This window comes from Limulus polyphemus, unplaced genomic scaffold (genome assembly GCF_000517525.1).
Source record: "Limulus polyphemus unplaced genomic scaffold, Limulus_polyphemus-2.1.2 Scaffold253, whole genome shotgun sequence".
NCBI lineage: Eukaryota > Metazoa > Arthropoda > Merostomata > Xiphosura > Limulidae > Limulus > Limulus polyphemus.
The window spans coordinates 628,629-652,254 of NW_013665863.1; the positions used below are offsets into that span (position 1 = coordinate 628,629).

General features: G+C 34.6%; 1 protein-coding gene across 1 annotated transcript in view; it reads left to right on the top strand.

The window, feature by feature from the left end:
- The window catches only part of LOC106478828 (PC4 and SFRS1-interacting protein-like), a 73,706-nt gene that overhangs the window by 23,322 nt on the left and 26,758 nt on the right, over positions 1 to 23,626 (top strand). The gene's annotated exons all lie outside the window — the stretch shown is intronic.

The window sequence follows — 23,626 nt, forward strand, 5'->3', positions numbered from 1 at the left end:
CCGAATATAGCAACTAGAATATATCGACCGAATATAGCAGCTAGAAGATATCGACTTGAAGATACTAACTAGAATACATCAACCAAAACATACAGACCCGGCATAGCCAGGTGGTTAAGGCACTCGACTCGCAATCTGAGGGTCGCGGGTTCGAATCTCCGTCACACCAAACATGCTCGCCCTTTCAGCCGTGGGGGCGTTATAATGTGACGGTTAATCCCACTATTCGTTGGTAAAAGAGTAGCCCAAGATTTGGCGGTGGGTGGTGATGACTAGCTACCTTCCCTCTAGTCTTACACTGCTAAATTAGGGACGGCTAGCGCAGATAGCCCTCGTGTAGCTTTGCGCGAAATTCAGAAACAAACATACCAGCCAGAATATAGCAATTGGTGCAAATTTCTTTTCAGAAGTTTACAGAAAACCGCAATATTCAACGAAGATAGTCATTAACAAAATGTTCTGGGCTAACTTGTTTCACAGAATCACACCATCAATCACACCACCAACACCCGAAATCGATTAAATTATAAACGAAGCATGGTCAAGAAATTTCTATCTTCAATACTTCTTGTAATTGGTATGAGTAAGGACATAAAAAAACCTCTATATATCACAATGAGTGTATTTTAATATTGTAAAACTACAAGTTTGGTTTTTACTTTGAAACAACGTAGTGGAGTTAACTAACTCCTTCCATGCACATCTGCACCTTCTATCATTTTCCATTACCCGAAAAACGCAAGAACATTAGTGAATGTTGAAGTAGGTAAGTCATGCTGATGGATATTCGCGGGCTTGTGTGTTTTCTTATAGAAAATCCACATGGGACTATCTGCTGTGTCCACCGAGGGGAATCGAACCACTGATTTTAACGTTGTAAATCCGAAGACTTACCGCTGTCCCACGGGGGGGGGGGGCGTTATTCGAAGGATCGAAAACATTTAAACAACAACTTATCGCTGGTTTCTATTTATGCATTTCTTTAAAGTACTCATAAAACATTTACCAGAACAATAATTAAAAACAGCGTTAGGCATAAAACAATCGATTTGCAGTGTTGCTTTATTTACATAATTCTACTATAAAAACTGAATCCCATTTTGCCCTAAAGACATGCACTACCATTACGTTAGCAGCGCCTGAATCCCATTTTGCCCTAAAGACATACACTACCATTACGTTAGCAACGCCTGAATCCCATTTTGCCCTAAAGACATACACTACCATTACGTTAGCAACGCATCAGGAGGTGCTTACTACTTAAATATTTTGTGAAAAGGTAGCGGTACAAGCACAAGGGACTGCTAAGGGGTAAAACACGGTCACGATGTCGTTCTTGTGGTTAAAGACCGTTAAATCTTCTCCGAGTTTTATAAACATCAACAACATTATTATTATTCCGTCCAGTCTTTGAATTTGAAAGCTCAATATGAGAATCAGCCATAATATTTTGTTAGAAAAATAACCCCATTTCTCCAAAATTATACAAAATAATGAAACATCTTTAAATATACCAACTTACAGAATACACCATTATATAGTTCCGTAAGTTCTAGGTATTTAGTTAAACATGATTAATGAAGGCATTATTGTCTTAAGTTGTCTTTACATAAATGACACTATGCTCATCTAAAACTCATTTAAAACGGATACTTACACTTATGACCTTTCTGTGGCACACAAAGAAGGCAACTTTTTATATTGAAACGTTTCGTTCTAGTTTCTAAACTTGAATCGTTCTTATCTAGTTTTTACATTATAATTTTTAAATTGAATAATTTACCTGTTCTATCTCAGGATTTAATAATAATACGTACGATAGAATTTTCAGTTTCGCAATTTACTTAGTGTGCTGTAGATGCCGTTAAAGGCAGAAAGCGTGTATACTGTAGAATAATGTGTAGATATAAACATTCATGATCCACGTGCCTAATCCGGATATCTATGAAGTTTCATCCACGAACGTGATATTTGTTGCAAACTTATTTCTTCACAAAGATAGTGGACGTACGGTTTTGTGAAAATATAAATCAAGAACTTATTTCTATGTATGTTTGATCGAAGTACCTGCATAAAAACATGGCTGCGTCTGGTGATCTGTGAGCCTTTGGCTACACCTGGCCAGTGCATGATGCTCATTTCAAATGCACGAACACGCCTCCGCCATTTCTGACGTCTTTATAGAAGGGGAGAACCAGCCATTCATCATCGTCCTCGGAAATTAAATAACAACTGATGACCCACAACAAAATGGGTCTAATTCTTTCTTCTACCCAATTCTAACGCATCCGTTTCGTTTTTGTTTTTTATTTCTTGCATTTCTTTGTTAAGAAGTCACTGATCAGGTATCGGCAAGACATGAAACAAATAATTGGTTCTTTGAAAACAACAAATCAGAAAATTTAACACTGATTATGAACCACATCTAATCAGGAAAAATTTACTGATATTTTAACTCACTTCTTAGTAAGTAATCACAGTGTTTATATACTTCTTAAGTAAAACAGAAAACGCGCAATATATATAGAACTTTCCATAAATTTAACCCTGAAATATGCGTATAAATACTGTTATAAGTCTAACATTATATATATATGTGTGTATATATGAAGAAAAAATAGCGATCGTCTTAAACAAAATGTTCGCTGTTCTCTGTAATGCTAAACAAAAACTTAGTTTCAAAACAAACAACAATTATTCATGGTATTTAACGTAAATATCAACATCAGGCATCATACTCATGGCCGATGGCATACAGTGTATTAATTAGTATAATGAATTGAGTGTACATGAACAAAGGCGAAGTGTGGATATGGAAGCTGAAGGGTTGGGAGGTGGAGCTAAAGCTGTAGGGTTGGAAGATGTGGGAGTCGCTGCTGTAGCCGGGAGATTTGGAGGTGCAGCTACAGTTGAAGCTGGAAGGTTGGGGGATGTCGCTGAAACTGGAGAGTTAAGAGGTGTCATTGAAGCGGTAAAATTGGAAGTTGCTGCTGAATTTGGAGGATTTGGAGATGCAACTAAATTTGAAGCTGGAGGGTTGGGAGATATGGCTGAAGCTAGAGTGTTGAGAGGTGTTGTTGAAGCTAGAGGATTGGGATATGTAGCTGAAGATGAAAAAATTGAGAGTTGCTGCTGAAGCCGAAGGATCTGAAGGTGCAGCTAAAGCTGGAGGGTTGGAAAATATAGTTGAAGCTGGAAGATTGGAAGTTGTGGCTGAAACTGGAAGGATAGAAGGGTGTTATGGCAGGAGGATTTGGAAGTATACAGGCAACAAAGTAAAGAAAGCAAAACTCAAACGAGTTCGGTTCGTAAAAAAAATAACGTTCACCTTGCTGTACAAGTAAAAACTAGGTATAACTAAAAGCAAAAAGACAACACTCTAGAAAGCATGAACATAAATAACGTTAATCTAATAAAGCGATCAGTCGGAAAGCAAAAACTCCACCTGGAAATGAAACACAAGTGACTGGCTCGAAGTGACTAGATAAAGAGATCAGAAACAAATCTTATATACATTAATGATACGTGTTTTATAATACACATTGTGCATCGTACACAAGCCGAAAAGAATACTTCTTTACTGGGCTTTTCTTGGAATTGTGAGAAACGTGGACTTATAAACGTCATGCGAAACAAACCAGAAAACAAGGAATGATTAACTTTAGACATTAACATACTCTGAAATACAAATTAACCAAAGATTATAGTATATAAATGAAATGGAAATCAGCAATCTCATGAAATAATAACAAATAACTACATGTGTGTGTATGTATATATAAACGTGGTTTAGAGCCATTAATATTATTTTAAAGAAATCTATCACAAATTATTATAATCTTCATGGAATCTTATTATTATTCACCAGACTATTTAATCTGTCCAAGGAGGCTCCCACTAATATGTCCAAGGAAGCTTCCACTAATATGTCCAAGGAAGCTCCCATTAATCTATCCAAGGAAGCTCCCACTAATCTGTCCTAGGAGGCTCCCACTAATTTGTCCAAGGAAGCTCCCACTAATATGTCCAAGGAAGCTCCCACTAATATGTCCTAGGAGGCTCCCATTAATATGTCCAAGGAAGCTCCCATTAATCTGTCCAAGGAAGCTCTCACTAATCTGTCCTAGGAGGTTCACACTAATATGTGCAAGGAAGCTCCCACTAATCTGTCCAAGGAAGCTCCCACTAATCTGTCCAAGGAGGCTCTCACTAATATGTCCGAGGAGGCTCACATGTCGGCAGTGAAATAGTTAAATTAAGTTCAAGTTCACACCCTCATAATCGGTTGGGCCCTTAGTGAGTTTTACTTGTTAGTTGACAGCCATTTCACTTGAACATGAAAAAAAAAGCCTGAGAAGGAAAAGCATTAAATCAAACGTTTCATGACTTGTTGGGTCCATAGTGGATTTTACTTGCTGGAATTAAATTAATGAAAATTACTTTTTTCTACTCTTGCTAGTTTCAATGATTCAAGTGGAGATTAAAACGTCAGGCACTAATTAAACATGTGAATATATATATATGTATAAATGCACTAGCGTAAAAGCCCGTCAAAAATGACTGGAGACCATTGTTGAACGATTAACGAAAATTATAGAATTTAACTGAAACGAATTTATCTATACCTCCGTCCCCCGGTGGGACAGCAGTATGTCTTTGGATTTACAATGCTAAAATCAGGAGTTCGATTCCCTTCGATGGAACAGCAAATAGCCAGAGTGGCTTTGCTATAAGAAAACACACACACACACACTGTACCTTCAAAATACACCTACTCTATACATATTTCACCAGTCTCGAAGTAATTCTTTAATCATCACATTTTTTAGTAAAAATAACTCAGAAAAATGAAATGTTATCGTGAACAAACGCACGTGTGCACTCTGAAAAAGACTTGAATAGCACTCTTGAGCCTTTTCACTGTATTCTAGGTCAGGAAGTAGTAAACATAATGCGGACACGCTGACACAAATTTTCAACTCTTTCGACTGTTCAAAGGATAAAATATATTTGGTAGAAATAAACGCATATTTTTCTTTATTTGAGTTCTACTTTCAAATCATCTAACATACTTTTAATCGAATTTATTAAGAAGACAATATAACTTGCTTAAAAGTGTCCTTTCTAGTCCAAAATCTTCGAAAGTTTTATTACTTAAAGCCATTTTCAAGTGCGCTTAGATCGAACATGTATGAATATCAATAACTTACTTTGGCCCTATATTTTTCTTACTTTTATTTGATTGGTTTATTTTTAGTTAAGCTGTGACTTGAGTAAACGTTCCAGAAGACAAACCAACGTTTCACATGACATAAACTGTGGGCAACGTTTGTCTAACTCCAGGACAGCCAACTCGTCTCTGTTCTATATGCTAACCCATCTCGTTGGGCTGAAATTACTATTTGTTTTTGTCAAAGTGAGCAATGCCAGAAGTTCTGTCAAAAAAAAGCACAGTTCAACTATGAAGGCTCTAACCATTCGAAATGAATACAGACCTGGAGCAGTCTTGGTAACAAACACGTGCCTCGAGATTTCAATGTATATCAAAGAATATACACACTAAGAAACATACACACTAAGTTTTAGACTTCAAAATATTTGGCTTTGTTGTTTTTCTTCACCTCTGGGATAGTTTAAACATTAGCGGCTCACTATCTTCAGGCTCAAAATGTTGCCGTCCAATTGTTTTCCTTTTACATATGGTTGAGTAAAATGAAAGGTAAGTAGGACTTCTGATTTTTGATTTTTTATCTTGCTGAACACTAACTGTTGCAGAATTCTTAAGAGGGCAAGCACTGGTAGCAAGTCTTAGGTTAAACTTAAGGGCATGGCTTAGAAGAGGAATGAAAAAAAATGGAAAAAAATTCACGAAATTAAATACCTGACCTCAGAAGGTGCCCCAAGAAGCTGAACCCTTTCCCACCCTGACTGTGTATTGAGTCTCCACCAACCGCGGGCCGTGATCAACATTACGGTTGTCAAGAAAGACTGCAATTTTCAGTAGACCAAGGATGACGGATGGCTGACGGTTTGGGGATATTTCCCGGGGTCAAAATTTCATTCCTTTTCTTCTGAAACCCACAACCTAGCATTAGACGCCCTGGTTAAATCACATGTCTGGCAACACCTTGTCTGTAGCTGAAACAAACATACTTTTCTAACAATAACACGATCTTTGTATCCACTAATCTCTTGTACTCTATATACTCATGTTACTCTAATAACATTTGGTAGAACAAATATATATATATATAGAGAGAGAAAAGATATAAAAAACATACTATATATATATGTATACTTTGTAATAAATATTTGAAACCGAATGTTCATAGCATGTTTACAGATAGGATGAAAAAGAAATTAAAGTTCTTTAATAAGTTCTTTATGTATGTTTGCCATGTAAGTGATACATAATGAAGTAATATACATCAGCATTTATAGTACACAAAATTCAATTTTATATATCCTAAAAATCGGCTACAAAATTAAAAAGCTACTAATAGTGACCAGAGTATTATCAATAAATAATACTTTTGTTTTAAAATAAGTTTTCTTTTTGAAAATCCTTGTGACCTTTAAAGAAGGCCCGGCATGGCCAGGTGGTTAAGGCACTCGACTCGCAATCAGAGGGTCGCGGGTTCGAATCCCTGTCACACCAAAACATGCTCGCCCTTTCAGCCGTGGGGGCGTTATAATGTTACTGTTAATCCCACTATTCGTTGGTAAAAGAGTAGCCCAAGAGTTGGCGGTGGGTGGTGATGACTAGCTGCCTTCCCTCTAGTCTTACACTGCTAAATTAGGGACGGTTAGCGCAGATAGCCCTCGTGTAGCTTTGCGCGAAATACAAAAACAAAACAAACCTTTAAAGAAAAAATATGCAAGCTCTCTCTTCGTTCATTGAAGTCTCTAATTATGTGTTATTATAACTACACGGTCTCCTAAGATAGATGTATCTGTAACTTTGTTATGCGATGCACATTAAAAAATTGATAAATAATATTCCTTACATTTTCTGTCTTAGCTTAAATTCACTTTTACAATTATATAAATTCTGCTCTCCGTTAGTTTTACAGGTGCGAATGTTTTAATTTAAGCTTTAGAATCTACAATTATACAAAGAAAATAAGAAACGTCATGTTGCTTCAACCAATACGCAAAAACAAAGTTTTAAACGTATATTGCACAGATTGTAATACTTTCCCAACAAATTCATGTGTTGTTTTCTTTTTGAGTTTGTTTTGTGTTGAATTTCGCGCAAAGCTACACGAGGGCTTTCTGCCCTAGCCGTCTCTAATTATTGCAGTGAAAAGTTTGTTTGGTTTGTTTTGAATTTCGCGCAAAGTTGCACGAGGGCTATCTGCGGTAGCCATCCCTTAGCAGTGAAGGACTAGAATGAAAGCAGCTAATCATCATCACCCACCGCCAACTCTTGGGCTACTCTTTTTATAAACGAATAGTGGGACTGACCTTCACATAATTCCGCCCCCACGACTGATAGAGCGAGCATGTTTGGTGGGATAGTGATTCGAACGTCAGATTGCGAGTTGGGAGCCCTAACTACCTGGTTTAAAGTAGTGTCAATTATTTACACTATTAATAGTTTCGTTTTGAGTTAACTTACTAATTATTAATATTTTTTTAGTTACAAGTTACAGCTTTTACAGTAAGAAGGAATATTTTTTTTTAAACAGGTACGATGTTTCGATCACTGGTGCATCGTACGTGTTTTAAAAATAATATTCATAGTATTTTTCATAAAAAGTAACAATTTTATTTCACTATCAATAGCACTGCTCCTCCTAACATTAGGGGGAAAATGCAATTTCAACAATGTATGGAAATAATCGTGATTGATTTTATCACTAAAATCCCCATTACCTTCATTTATGTTATTCACCAGAGAAACTATGAAAGAAAATTACTTTGTATACATGGGCGTCCGCAGAATTTTTTCCACGGGGGATGAGAGAGGGGAAGGCAAAGTCAAGAGACAATTCACATACATAAAGAAAGAATTATGTTTCTCATGTTCCAGGTAGGGCAAGTGCCCCCTTTGCCCCCACCCCTCTGCGGACGCCCATGTTAGTATATACAGTTTATAACTCGAGCAGCATGATTTAGAAAGATCTATCAACACTTTCATTCGCAAACGAAACTTTTTGGTATGTATATATATATATATGTGTGTGTGTGTATATATGAATATCTTATAGGCACGAAGTATAATGTTGAAACAAGCAAACACGTACATCTTGCTTTTTGTTAGGGTATTTCGTAAAAAAATATACTCTGGTAAATTATATTTAACATATAATTCTTGATCACCAAAATGCACATTAAGTACATTTTGTGTTTAATCTACGTATGTAAGTTATACACATTTTTCTCATCTGCAAATCTACGAATATTCGTAAAAATACAAAAAGCCAAAAATAACATCAATGTATTAAGATCTTTTTACACTGATACAACAGGTAGAAAAAGTACAAAAGGCCAAAAATAACATCATTGTATTAAGATTTTTTTACACTGATACAACAGGTAGAAAAAGTACAAAAGGCCAAAAATAACATAATCGTATTAAGATCTTTTTACACTGATACAACAGCTAGAAAAAGTACAAAAGGCCAAAAATAACATAATCGTATTAAGATCTTTTTACACTGATACAACAGCTAGAAAAAGTACAAAAGGCCAAAAATAACATAATCGTAGTAAGGTTTTTTCCCCATTGATATAACAAATAGAAATAAATTTTGCGAAAATTTTGTTTGTTTGTTAGTAAGCGCAAAGCTACACAATGGGCTACCTGTGTTGTGCCAACCACGAGTATCGAAACCCGATTTTTATCGCTATAATCATTCAGACTACTCGCTGAACCTCTGGAAAGGTATATTTTTGAAAAGAAATGTGTGAATATTTTTCTTCGTTTTTACTAAAATGATAAATTACTATGACCGTATACAAGTATCATTCACGTATAATACAGATGGCTAAAAATATATTTATTTTCTCTTTATAGTCAGTTTCCAAAAATTTTGTTGTTATTATAACGTACCAGATAATTTAGACATCTGAAAATTGATGCTGTATAACAGAACACTTCATACAATATCGGCACGTATGCGAAACGCTTATTTTTCTAAAGCTATGTATTATTTACCAAGTAGAACAAAAAATACACACTTAAATACACATATCCTTTAACTGTTAACCCTTAAATTACCGACTTGTTTTTTTTTGCCTATTGCAGCACTCAGTGTAAAGAACTGACCACAAACATTTGAGAAAAATCACTGATTTGCTATGTAAAATACACAGGATACTCCGGTAGTTTAATTAATTGAATTGGTTACAATGTTGATGACACTTTTTTTGTTTACTTTTCTTGTGTCACTCGTATGATATCAAAGAGCCTGTAACTAACAATATCATAGATCAACAAGAAAGTTAGTGCATAAATAGGGCCTGTAACCAACAATATCATGAACCAACAACAACGTTAGTGCATAAACAGTGCCTGTAACCAACAAGAAATGTAGTGCATAATTAGAGCCTGTAACCAATATCATGTACGAACAAGACATTTAGTGCATAAATAGTACCTGTAACCAACAATATCGTGAACCCAAATAAAATTTAGTGCATAAATAGTACCTGTAACCAACAATATCACGAACACAAATAAAATTTAGTGCATGAATAGTGCCTGTAATCAATATCATGGACGAACAAGAAAGTTAGCACAAAATTAATTTAGTTTGTTTCACGAAAGGATTTAGAAGAGCTATCTACATATAGCTGTCCTTAATTCTGAACTGACAAACCAGAGGAAAGAAAATTAGTTAATAACACCCACAACCCAACTCTTGGGCTACTCTCATCTGGCCAAGTTGTGGGACTTGACCGTCACCTTTATAGCGCACACAAGACGCCTAAGTGCGGAGTGAAACCTCGGATTCACAGATTGAGCACGCTAACCTTAGGCCAAGCCCAACACTGTTCCAGTAGTTTAGAAATATTCGTTTCAACAACCGATGGGTACGGGCCTTTAATTCCAAAAAAAGAAAGTTCCGTGATCAAAAATGTTAGCCCATCATAAGTTATACCGCCTTATCCTTTATCATAAATATTGAATAATCAGCTAAAAGTATAAATACATATCCATCCATAATTATCTTACACTATATTTTTGAAATTACACACCTTCATTACGGAAAAAATAATCTAATATAATTTGGAATATGAACAACTAACACGTTCCATACAAGTAATCTGACATTAGGCAATGTGATGAATATTATATACTTTTCTTTAAGTTGAAAAAAGAAACTCACATGTGTGAAATTTTAGTTCTTTGAACGTTTGGTGGTATAACTGTGTTATATGCCATTGTTTTAATTAGATATTCTTAATGTAACTGTAGTGCTATGCAGAAAATAATAACGTTATATGTATATATACATATATTAAACGCATTTTCAGATTATGTACACTTTGTCGCATTTTCAAGATGTAGGAAATAAATAAATTATCATATTCAGTTACAGAAACGTATAATAACGATCGCCTCAGATTACATGTATGAAATACGTTATTTTTTCATATACCACATAAATTTTCATTGTATCTTTACACCTTCCAAGCAGTTTTTTTTTTTTACAAAGTTGAAACGTTAGGACACCATTATAGATGTAATAGCGAAATTCTTCTCCTTAACCTGTTGTAATATCTTAAATAAGAATTATGGTTTTGTCATAATTAGAATGTCAAGACTATCTGCGAACTTTAAAAAATTTCACAAGCTTTAGTGCCCGTATTGTTAATGATACAGCAACGGCTGTTCTCATATACGTACTTAAGGAAAACGAGACGCTTCATAACAAAAAAAAAAAATAACGTTAAGAGTTGTAATAAACACACGATGAGTTCTTGGCAAATTTCAGGCACTTTATTTTATTATACGTGCCACTATGCGAAATTCGAACTGTTAAATTGTGGTAATTTATATGCTGATCCTGTGTTTATGTCACGAAAAGTTAATATGATAGGCTAGTGTAGAAAGTTTGTACTTGTATGAATAACAAGATCTTTATTTGTTTTATAGAGAATTATATATTTGATAATGTAAAAGGACGAGAATCGGCTGTTGTATTACTATGACATAGTAATAATATAGTTACAAATAAGTACCTGAATCTCGCATAAAAAGCATGTATGTCATAGCATGTTTAGTAATTAGTACATGATTATCAAAAGTTATTCTTACTAGTATTTGTTTCTGGTATTCCCGTAGCCAGTTTGGTAAATAAAGCTTGTCCTTTAGCACTCGAGAGAGATAATTCATTTTGAATAAAGAACCACATTTGTTTGAGAGTGCCAAACGGATTGTATTTATTATGAACAAATAAATAAAGGAAAGATGATTAAAAGTAAAAATGAAAAATTATTTGGTATTTTCGACGTTGATGATACGTGGCACGAGGCCTAAACGACTCTATGGGAGATACAAATCGGAAACTACTAACTAAAGTGAATACAACCCGTTAGCAACGCCCACCTACGTGGTTACTTTTAACTGAACAGAGAGACTGAAGGTCACGGTAATAATGTCCCCACAACTAAAAGTGTTACTGGCATATCGAGCCATGGACCTTCCGATCCTCATCCCGTAACGCTAACTACTATGCCATGCCCGGCTCCTAAAGGTTAGAGAAAAACAGAAATTGTATTAAATCGCAAAATATAAAATCCATAAGGAAATTATAGGAATTATAAAAATCTATGTGAAACATTTAAGCAGTAAAAAAGTACATTTAAAAACTACAAATGACACAGGGAACCTTTAATAACAGTATGAAAACAATATGTTACTTAAATCTCTGCAATGACAATAACAGCGTTCAATATAAAAATGACCTGATCTATTCTGGCTTAAAATACTGTCCATTTTATCATATTATTACATCCAAAAGCCTACTTGTTCTGAGAGAATACACTAGAAGCACGCAGAGAATTATAAACTTTATTTAGGAACGTTTTTACACAGTATCTCTGATCTGGCACCCCCCGGCAGATTAGTGGTAAGTTTACGGACTTACAAAGCTAAAATCCGAAATTCGATTCCAGGCGAAAGACAGAGCGAAGGTAGCTCATTGCGTAGCTGTGCTCTATTAAAAAAACAACCCTAATCTTGCGTGTTGCAGGCTACTCGTTAAACATGATAGATAAAGCAACCCATAATGATAACTTTCCGTGAGCTGCCTAAGAAGATCAAATCTAAGCTCTGAAAATGAAATGACTTTTTTTTTACGTCTATCAATCATATGAAAATTAAAATCTTACTATTTTAGCCAATCATTGAACTTAGTAATTTGGAATTATATATAGTAAAAAAACGGCAGCAAGAAGCTAAAGTATAAATTTCAAAATAAACGACTTAACTACTCATGCGCGAAACGATTTTAAAATGTTTAATGGAAAACATTCGAGGAAAATATTTAGACTTTAATTACCCTCTTAAAATTGGCCAGGAAACGGTGTAAGGTGGTAAAAAAAGATGAAGCAATAACGAAGCATTATTAATTAATTACTATTGAAGTGTCAAGCACTATCTTCTGCAAATTATAGGAAACAACACAATAAGCACTAAGCTGGAAATATCAGTCTCTACAGATTTGTGTAAGTGGCAAAAATATTTGTTATTGCACGTTTTAGCTATCTTCAAGAAATAAACATTAATGTTTTTAAGTACGTTTTTATGTTTCTGTAAAACAGTTTTGAGGTTAAATGTATCGTAAACCGAAATAAGTGTTCAACAAAATCTAAGAACGGCCTGAAATGAGTTGTAAAACATACTGTAAGATGATCATTTACTGATTGAGATGTTTCTTCTTCTTTCTTTTTTTTTTTGAGGTAAGATTTTTTTTTTGTAGTAAAGCGCAAAGCTACACAATGAACTATCTGTGCTGTGCCCACTACGGGTATCGAAACCCTGTTTATGGCGTTAAAAGCCTTCAGCCTTACCGCTGTGCTACTGGAGGGCATCTTGAAGGAGAGAATATAACTTAACTATGCCAGTAGTTCAAATGGAGTATCGCTATTAACTGCAAGTGCACAACTCTGTAATAAATCAAATAATTGAAAGAAGTTACGAAAACCGTTTGGCTTAGACATTAATTTGTAATTAATGTAATCTTGTATAGCTGACTACCAAAATCTCATTTTCTAACCCTCGTCTTCTACCGACGGAAATAAGAAAATTTATTATGAACTAGTATATATGATATTTTTTATCCCTTGTTACTTAGTCTCTGCTATATTAATCTATCTTTCTCTATCAACCAATGTTTTATAATCTGTATTTATACCTTTAAGTTATAAATTATAGTAGAACGAGTGACAGTCAATATGCAGTAACTATTTATGTATTATATATGCATATATACAACCTGTATTCATACCTATAAAATTTGGATAATGTCTGTAGTGGGAAAAGTGACAGTCAATATGCAGTAACTATTTATGTATTATATATGCATATATACAACCTGTATTCATACCTATAAAATTTGGATAATGTCTGTAGTGGGAAAAGTGACAGTCAATATGCAGTAACTATTTATGTATTATATATGCATATATACAATCTGTATTCATACCTATAAAATTTGGATAATGTCTGTAGTGGGAAAAGTGACAGTCAATATGCAGTAACTATTTATGTATTATATATGCATATATACAACCTGTATTCATACCTATAAAATTTGGATAATGTCTATAGTAGGAAAAGTGACAGTCAGTATGCGGTGACTAATCTACTACGCATATATATATATATATACATTTTATTTAAGATAATGTGTATAAGTTAGGCCTACATCGGATCGAACTTGCGTCGGCCGTCTCCATAAACAGATTAGTATTGGCCTTAAGTCAGAGCGAACTGAGTCAGTCCCCTGTAGGCCCACATATATCTTATATATATAATCATATCCTATACTTATTCTTGCTAAGCCTAAACTATGAATTTATTTTTGTACTACGTATGAGGTTTAAACAGCCCTCTTTCAGTTGCATGCGGTTCTAATCAATTAGCACTATACTGTATAGTTCTAATATTTCGTAAAGCAAACACGAATACATTTGAATATAAAGGTGTACCTGAACTCAACGTAATTCCAAACTCAACCAACAATTACGCTTCTTTGACTATGTCCCTTTCACTTTCCACCTGTTAACGAACGCTTAAGTCAAATACCAACTGTATCTTATCATGCCTTTATAGTACGGCATCACGTTCTCTTAAAAAAAAAACTCGAAAATGTTCTCTGTGAAATTTATAAGGTCGTAGCTATGGAGACGCTATAAATACTATAATAACAATAAATAGCTCAATGCGTATTTCAGCTGCATACTTCGTAATATAAGAAATGATATGTAATTGTAAGTGTAATTTCGGGAATATTTTTCCCCGTGAACAAAATTCCTCGCCCCCCAGTGGCACAGCGGCATGTCTGCGGACTTACAACGCTAGAATCCGGGTTTCGATACCCGTGGTGGGCAGAGCACAGATAGCCCATTGTGTAGCTTTGTAGCAAACAAAATTCCTCATACTAGGACCGGGGACCGTCCCCGGAAAACGAAACTTAAGATAAGGTCACCCTAGGTAGAAATATATGTATTATCTGTTATTATCCCCTTTTATGTATTGGCCCCAGATAATTATGCCTCTCTGATAGGTATGTGTGAACATGGTTTATAATCACCATTTAATTACGTCACATTCTTTCACTCATCAAAGATGTTATACTCAGTTACCGGTAACTCTTAACCAATAAGGATGCTCGGGGAAAACTATATTATCACTACATTCGTGAAGTTCAAGTTATTCTTGAACTATACACTGTTAAGTTAGCGGATGTGAAAGATCTGCATCCGAATTATATGCGTCATTCCACCGTTAATTTGTACCCTAGTTCCGGAGTGCACAAACGTTTACGGCGCGTTCCCAAGCGGAGCGCGGAGTTTCGGTGGAGTGAACAACTAAGTATGACTATAGGAGCGTATGAATCATATATGAAGGTACAAGTTAGAAAATAAAGAAGTTTCGAAAACTTTCGTATTAAGTAATATAGTAACAACAATTAACTTGGGAAAATAACATGTACAGTAAATCCACAAATACGTTACACGGAGTGAGGGAGTAGCGCAACGAAGCGCATGTTTAGAAGGGAGGGGGGGGGGGGGTGCCATAATAAAATATTTTGCATACACTTCAATAGGTGACTATCACAACATTCCATCATAACCCTGGACCCTAGAAGATTATCGCAGTATTCCACAGTAAATCTGCACCCTATGTGACTATTACAACGTACCACCGTAAATCTGCACCCTATGTGACTATTACAACGTTCCACCGTAAATCTGCACCCTATGTGACTATTACAACGTTCCACCGTAAATGTGCACCCTATGTGACTATTACAACGTACCACCGTAAATCTGCACCCTATGTGACTATTACAACGTTCCACCGTAAATCTGTACCCTATGTGACTATTACAGCGCTCCACAGTACTTCTGTTCCCTAGGCAACTATCACAATATTCCACTGTAAATCTGTATTCTATGTGACTAACACATAATTCCACCGTAAATCTGTACCCTATGTGACTATTACAGCGCTGCACTGTACTTCTGTTCCCTAGGCAACTATCACAATATTCCACTGTAAATCTGTATTCTATTTGACTAACACATAATTACACCGTAAATCTGTACCCTATGTGACTATTACAGCGCTCCATTGTACTTCTGTTCCCTAGGAAACTATCACAATATTCCACTGTAAATCTGTATTCTATGTGACTAACACAAGATTCCACAGTAACTTTTTACCCTAGGTGACTATCATAATGTTTCACTGGGAATCTGTACCTTAGGTGACTATCACAAAATAAAACACTAACTCTCAAACTGCTAAAATCCGAGGCTCGATTTCTCGCTTTGAACAGAACAGAAAACTAAATGTGACTTTGCTCTAAAACAAACGCAAACAGCTGCCCCCCCCCCAGTAGCTCAACTGTAAGCGTAAGAGCTTATAATACTTAAAATCGGGTTTCGTTATCCTCGATGGGTAGAGTACACATAGCCCACTTCGTATAAGTACTAGCATGCTTCCCCATGTGTAAATTGTAAGCGTCTATTAAATCTATGTGTAAATTGTAAGCGTCTATTAAACCTGTGTTTAAATTGTAAACGTCTATTAAACCTATGTATAAATTGTAAGGGTCTATTAAACCTATGTGTAAATTGTAAGCGTCTATAAAACCTATGTGTTTACAATTTACACATAGGTTTAATATACGCTTACAATTTACACATAGGTTTAATACACGCTTACAATCTTCGTCTATTAAACCTATGTGTAAATTGTAATCGTCTACCTATGTGTAAATTGTAATCGTCTATTAAACCTATGTATAAATTGTAAGCGTCTATTAAACCTATGTGTAAATTGTAAGCGTCTATTAAACCTATGTATAAATTGTAAGCGTCTATTAAATCTATGTGTAAATTGTAATCGTATAAGTGTTCTGCTTGTCAAAAAACATTTTCATTTGTGACTACATAGTTTTATAAATCCCACAGGTTGGTCTGAGAAAGCAGAAAATATGCAACATACATATGGGACTCTTGCAACTCTCTCTCACTCCTTTGTTTCCGATCAATGCCAACGTTTGTACGCAGGAACTTGCTGTGTTGACGGGAGAGTGGGAGCAAGCGACGCTGTAAATTTCTGTGCAGCCAAACCGCTAAAACTGCCGCATGTTTTCAACTGCTAATGGTAACGTTTCAACCGATCAATGCAATTCTCTGTCCCTGTTGTTGATGGTGCCAGCCAGCCTTTGCTCTGAGTGAAACTGCCTCTGGCATTTTTCGATACCAGCAATGACTCGATAACAGCATCGAATCTACGAAGAAGTCTCCCTTTCGTACACCTTTCAAAGCTGAAGTGACATTAGGATCATGGACGATTGTTTAGCCTGATAACCTATTACAGGTTGACTGTACATGCCTCCAACTTCTACTGAAACTAGCAACTCATTTCAATATACTGAAACTTTAAGTTAGCAGCGTGTGAGAAGCAAAAACAAATATAATAAGTGGAGTACTCAGAAATAGAGAACGTACTAAAACGTTTTTTGTGATTCATTCGCTCAGTTCTACACTCAGAGTCGAGAATCTTAATACATATTGACATATTATTTATATATCACAATAACTTACGCTTTATGAAAACAAGTACACACGATACTGTGTACAACACGCTGTGAAATATAACACAATATGATATATCTTATTTTAAAGAATACCTTATATGCTTATAACACAATTATTTTGGAATCAAGTAATATTCACGCCTAAAAGTTACCAAACTTATCATTATGATACTAAGAAATCACGTAGGATATGTTTAGAGATACTAAAATCACGCCTTTCAAGAAGATATTGACATGTTTAAAGAGTAGCTACGCCGCAATTTTCAAGCCGATATTGATACCTTTAAAGGTAATAAAGGCAAAACGACGTTCAAAAATATATTGATATGTTTAGCGATGAAATAATAATAACTTTGAATAGAATAACGACACGTTTGAATTTGGTAAAGCACAATACTTTAGGACCGTTTGACGAGTATTAAACTCATCATGACTATCTGTAGACACCAGTGAAGTAATTAAATTATATATCGTTTACCTCTTACAGTCCATGTGACTTTTTATACTCTGCCTTGGAAAAACTGTTTAAAAATAATAATAAGCCCTCATATCCATCTTAGATATATAGTATCTTATTTTTTTATATTAAGACAGTTGTTTCTAAAATGAGTCAACATTAGAAATCTGTATGATGTTGAGAAACACGACGTTATATTCATTTAATATGTTTTATGCCTTGAGTAGTGTAAATAAAAAAAAAGGAAATTATCCATTTCTAAAAGTGAAAGCGGGTTTTCCATTTGAATCTATATATTTTAGAAAACTACGAACTTTCAAAGAATGGGACAACAATTACGTACAAATCAAGACTATCAGCAAAACTTTAACTGACAGATTATCAGTTTCTAACAAGATTAGACCATTTTATTCACATCCGCGCTAAGAGCTTTAGCGACTATAATTATATTAGGGTTTTTAAATCGATTATCGTTCGCGAATTTGGTTGGTTTTCATGATATAAATCATTCTTTTTTTATCCATATACTACAACGTTTTATGGATGAGCTCTAAAACAAAAGTGGGATTCACTATACATCAGTGAATAAACAGCCTGCAAACGTGTAAAATACGACTGGGATTCACTATACATCATTGAATAAAGAACCTGCAAGCATGTAAAACACAAATGGATTTACTGTACATCAGTGAATAAACAACTTGCAAACATGTAAAACAAAATTAGAATTCACTATACATTAGTAGATAAACAGTCTGAAAACATGTAAAATGTAACTGGGATTCACGATAAATCATTGAATAAACAACTTGCAAACATGTAAAACAAAATTAAAATTCATTATACATTAGCGAATAAACAGCCTGCAAACAGGTAAAATACAACTGGGATTCACGATACATCATTGAATAAAGAACCTGCAAACATGTAAAACACAACTGGGATTCACTATACATCAGTGAATAAACAACTTGCAAACATGTAAAACACAACTGGGGTTCACTACACATCAGTGAATAAACAGCTTGTTTGTAGGCTGTTTATTCACTGATGTGTAGTGAACCCCAGTTGTGTTTTACATGTTTGCAAGTTGTTTATTCACTGATGTGTAGTGAACCCCAGTTGTGTTTTACATGTTTGCGTATAGTGGATTGATTATTATGTGTACTAAGAGACCATATAGCGGGTAGGACATTATGCATTATGAGGCTGTATAGTATAGATTAAACATTTCGTGTGTTAAGATTCAAATCTCATTTACCATGAAATAAAACTGATGTGATATTTCATACAAGTCATTTGACAACTTCTAGGACAAAAAGAAAAAGATTATATTGGTAACTTGGAAAGGAAAAAGACAACACTAAATATTCATAAACATCATAGCTGCGTGGTGATTGCAGTGCTGACACAAAGAGTTAGTCACGCACAAGGAATGATTTGTGTGAAAATGCGAGTAATTGCAACCTATAAAACATGTATTTTTTTACTCAACAGCGAAAATATGAATATGAAATTCAATCTGATGATAACGTGCATGTAGCACATTTATTTAACCCTAACACGGAGAAAGAGTTAAAGCGTTCCTTTATAACTGGATGATGCGAGTCCACCAGAGATGTATGTTTTCCATTATGATAAAGAATCTAGAATATAGTGCTTGTTGTGTTTGCAAGCTGTTTATTCACTGATGTGTAGTGAACCCCAGTTGTGTTTTACATGTTTGCAAGTTGTTTATTCACTGATGTGTAGTGAACCCCAGTTGTGTTTTATACGTTACCATAACTCGTATGATGTTCAACTCACTATACGATCTCATAAGACATATAATGTTCAACCCACTATACGTTAACATAACTCATATAATGTTCAACCAGTTATACGGTCTCATAATACACATAATGTTCAACCAGTTATACGGTCTCATAATACATATAATGTTCAATGAACTATACGGTCTCATAATACATAGAATGTTCAAGGAACTATACGTTCTCATAACATCTAATGATCAGCCAATTATAGTTATCATAACTCATATAATGTTCAACCAGTTATACGGTCTCATAATACATATCAATGTTCAACCCACTATACGTTCTCATAACATCTAATGATCAACCAACTATAGTTATCATAACTCATATAATGTTCAACCAACTATACGGTTTTATAAGACATATAATGTTCAATCAACTATAGTTATCATAACAAAAATAATGTTCAACCCAGTATACCGTCATCACACATTTCGCGAGTGGTCTTCATATAAGACTGTTTGACTGATCGATGGTTTCAACATCAGACTATCCTAGATGGTTTCAGTATTAGCTTATACTCGATTTGCGGAAGCCTTCAACATCAATTATATTAGGCTGATCGATAGTTCCACCTTATCAGTCGCGCCAAAAAAGTTAAGATACAAAAATATTGAAGCCATAGAACTTGGCCGAATAGCAACAAAATATATCACTGGCTTTAAAAACTCTGAAATCAGAGTAGTAACTCTCAGAGTCTGAATAAAAACATTTGAAACATACAACAGTTCATTATCACCAACAATTTGGCCTTGCGTAGAATTTTAATTATTAAATTTTATTTGAAATCGTATTCTTTTACCAAAGAATAGTGGGATTGACCGTCACATTATAACGCCCCCACGGCTAAAAAGGTGAGCATGTTTGGTGTGACGGGGATTCGAAACCGCGACCCTCAGAATGCGAGTCGAGCGCCCTAACCACCTGGCCATGTCGGGCCAGTCAGAAGGCTAAAGTGCTCAAAGTAAAAGATAAAGAAGTATGTTAATGAAGAAATGTTTCTCAGATCAGTGGTGAATGTTATGCTTAACCTAAATTTTAAGGAGTATTTGATATATGATAGTCATGAGATAATTCTGAATATGTTATGTATGTAAAATCATAACATAGCCAAAAAATGACTTGTGAGGTTGTTTACTTTTGTCTAGAAATTCAAGTATTTTCTTTACGTCAATATTGAAAGTCTGTTTATAGCGTGCATATAACAAAATTATTAACCACCAACTCTTGGGCTACTCCTTTATCAGTGTAAGACTAGAGGGAAGGCAGCTAGTCATCACCACCTTAGGGACGGCTAGAGCAGATAGCCCTCTTGTGTAGCTTTGCTCGCAAAATCCATAACAAATAAACAAACAAACAATAATGTGTATCTGTGTAATATGCTCAGTGGTGAGTTTCCCAAAAAACTGTGATTTCTTTGTATAGTTTTAGTAAAATCTTGATTAAAGATTATGTAAATATTAAGTTAGGTGTAGTGAAACATGATGAAGGTGTGTAGGACTTACTTGTCCTTTCAAATTATGTTAAGATCTTAATGGATGCTAATGATGAACATAGTTTCTGTATACAAGATAAAGTGGGTTTATCAACAGACTAAGGCTACATGTGGGAGTTTAGAACATATAAATATAATTAGAATTTTGTCTACTTGAAAACAGAGTTCCTTGAAAAGGTTAAATACTCTTTGTGTTTGAGACTGCTTCCCCCTAGCTTTAGACTAAATATATTCAAATATTCAACTTTTTTCTCTCTTTAAGCTTGGAACAGTTACTTACTGACAAACGTAAGTGGACTGGAGTATTTCTTAGTGCTTTTATTAATAATTCACTGTAGATACATATAGCTCTATAGTTCTTCCATGTGTTAGGAAAGTCAGTAGAAGCCCTCTTACATTTTCTCTATAATAGGTAGTTGGCTTATTATGACATCAATAGTTATTTGTGGATGATACCAATTATTCGATTTTTGTGTCAACAGGGTGAATGTGTTTGCTTTTTAAAAACATTAGTTTTGTTTTAAATGGGTTTTTCTTAGGGTGGAGAAGCAAAATCATTTTCTAGGATTGGCTAATTTGTTTATCAGTTGACTGTATTAGTATCTTTTTTAGATCATTCTTCTGGGTTATTAAATGTTTATAGTGTTTAATTTGTCCTAGTTATGATAAAAATACCGACATAACTTTTTTTTTCTTCTGTGTTTATGTTTGACATAAAATATAATCTCAGTTTAGAGTATTTGTGAATTGCTTCGTTTATATCATTTGTATGACTATTAGTCAAAACATTGGTTTCTGCACAAAAGATTGTTTTATTCTCCCTATACCTAAGCATAGAAATTAAAAGAGGTTAGTGAAAGCATTGAAGTAATTCATCCTTGTTGATAAGCCATTATAAAATATTTTCCTTAATAGCTGGGAAAGAACATTAAAAATAATGCATTTCCTTCTTAAGCTTCTTTTGCAGATTCATGAGTTATTGTTGGTAATAGATCTTAGCTTTGGGAGGCCACAAAGAAATTAAAACATATGATTTTGTTGCAACTGGCTAATAACTTAGTAATAAAAATTTTCTGTTGTTGATTCACATTTAGCTGAAGTGTAAAAATAGGAGCAGTTTAGATAATTGGTAGGTTATCCCTTGACATCAAGAAGATGGCATAGGTGATTGCACATATAGTGAGGTCCAGTTAATTTTTGAATTTGATGTGTGAGGTGCTGAGAGTACCAAGTTGATTTTTTGTCATGGGTCAAGCATGGCCTTTTAGTTGTCATACTGGAATACATATCGATCTACAGGTCCATCATTCACATCCTATTACCAAAGTAAAAAAAAAAATCATTCTCTCTACCTTGAGGCTGTGGTCGCATTATAGGAGTGACTTAAAATCCCACTATTTAGTCGGACAAGAGTTGGCAGTAGGTACTATTGACCATCTGCTTTGCCTCTAGTTTATTAGTTGAAAATTAGGGATGCCTAGCACAGGTAGCCCTTGAAGTAGCTTTGTCCGAATATCTGAAGACAAACAAACTTTCTGTTGTGTTAGTGCTAGGGAAGGTATTAGTAAAATGAAAATACACTTACAAAAATAGGCAACTTTGATAATTTTAAAATCTTGTTTCCAAACTTTGTTTTTTTTATGTTATGAAATTATACAGATAGTTGTAGTTAAATTCATTGAACCTTATTAGAAAAGTCCTATATTCACACTAATTAAATGAAACAGTTATAACTCATAAAAAAAATAATTTGGATGTAAGTGCAAGACTGAGTATAAGGTACTAAAGTACATCTGTATAAAACCTATTTTTATGGAACTGTAAAAGACATTTATAATGATTGTACTTAAATCTTGATGTGTGTGCAGTAATAATGAAAGATAATATTAAAATATGTTGAAAAAATAAGAACATAAGCTGGGTTCCTCTTGTGAATTTATTTATTCTTGTGAGTTATAGATTTTAAAGTTTTATAGGTGCCTTAACCTAAATAAAATGTGCTATTGGGTTCTAATTGGCATTTCCACTAATTTTAGTCTAAATCTTTTTAAAACTCGGTTTGTGAGTAAGGGAAACATTTTACCCAGTTTGCGAGTGAAGGAGACATTTTTGCCAAGCTGATTCTCATAAAAGCTTTCTGGTACTCTCTTTTTTTTTTTTTAAGTTTTGAATAGAGATGTGAACTCCATGGAATATTTGGAACTTGAATTGACCATTAGTCTGGCTAAATTTGCACCAGTTGCCAAGCTATGAGGGAGTAAAACTCACACCGTTATCCAAAATCCTACACAAAACATAGTAGTGGTCGCACATGTTATGCAATACAAATCTGATTCTTCAGCTCTATAAAGCTGATTTCTTAGTGATTTTTACAAGTTCTTTTGATAAAGATGGCCAAGGATGGTATATCCAGTCATCATTGTCTTTGTTGTGATGGTTTCTGCAGGGAATCACACACGAATACTCACCTAGTCAGCTGCAGAATCTAGTCAGGTGTGTGAAGGATAAAATAGCAGCCTTAGCAGAGACAGTAGTAGTAGTAGCAGTGGCAATAATAGTAGTAGCA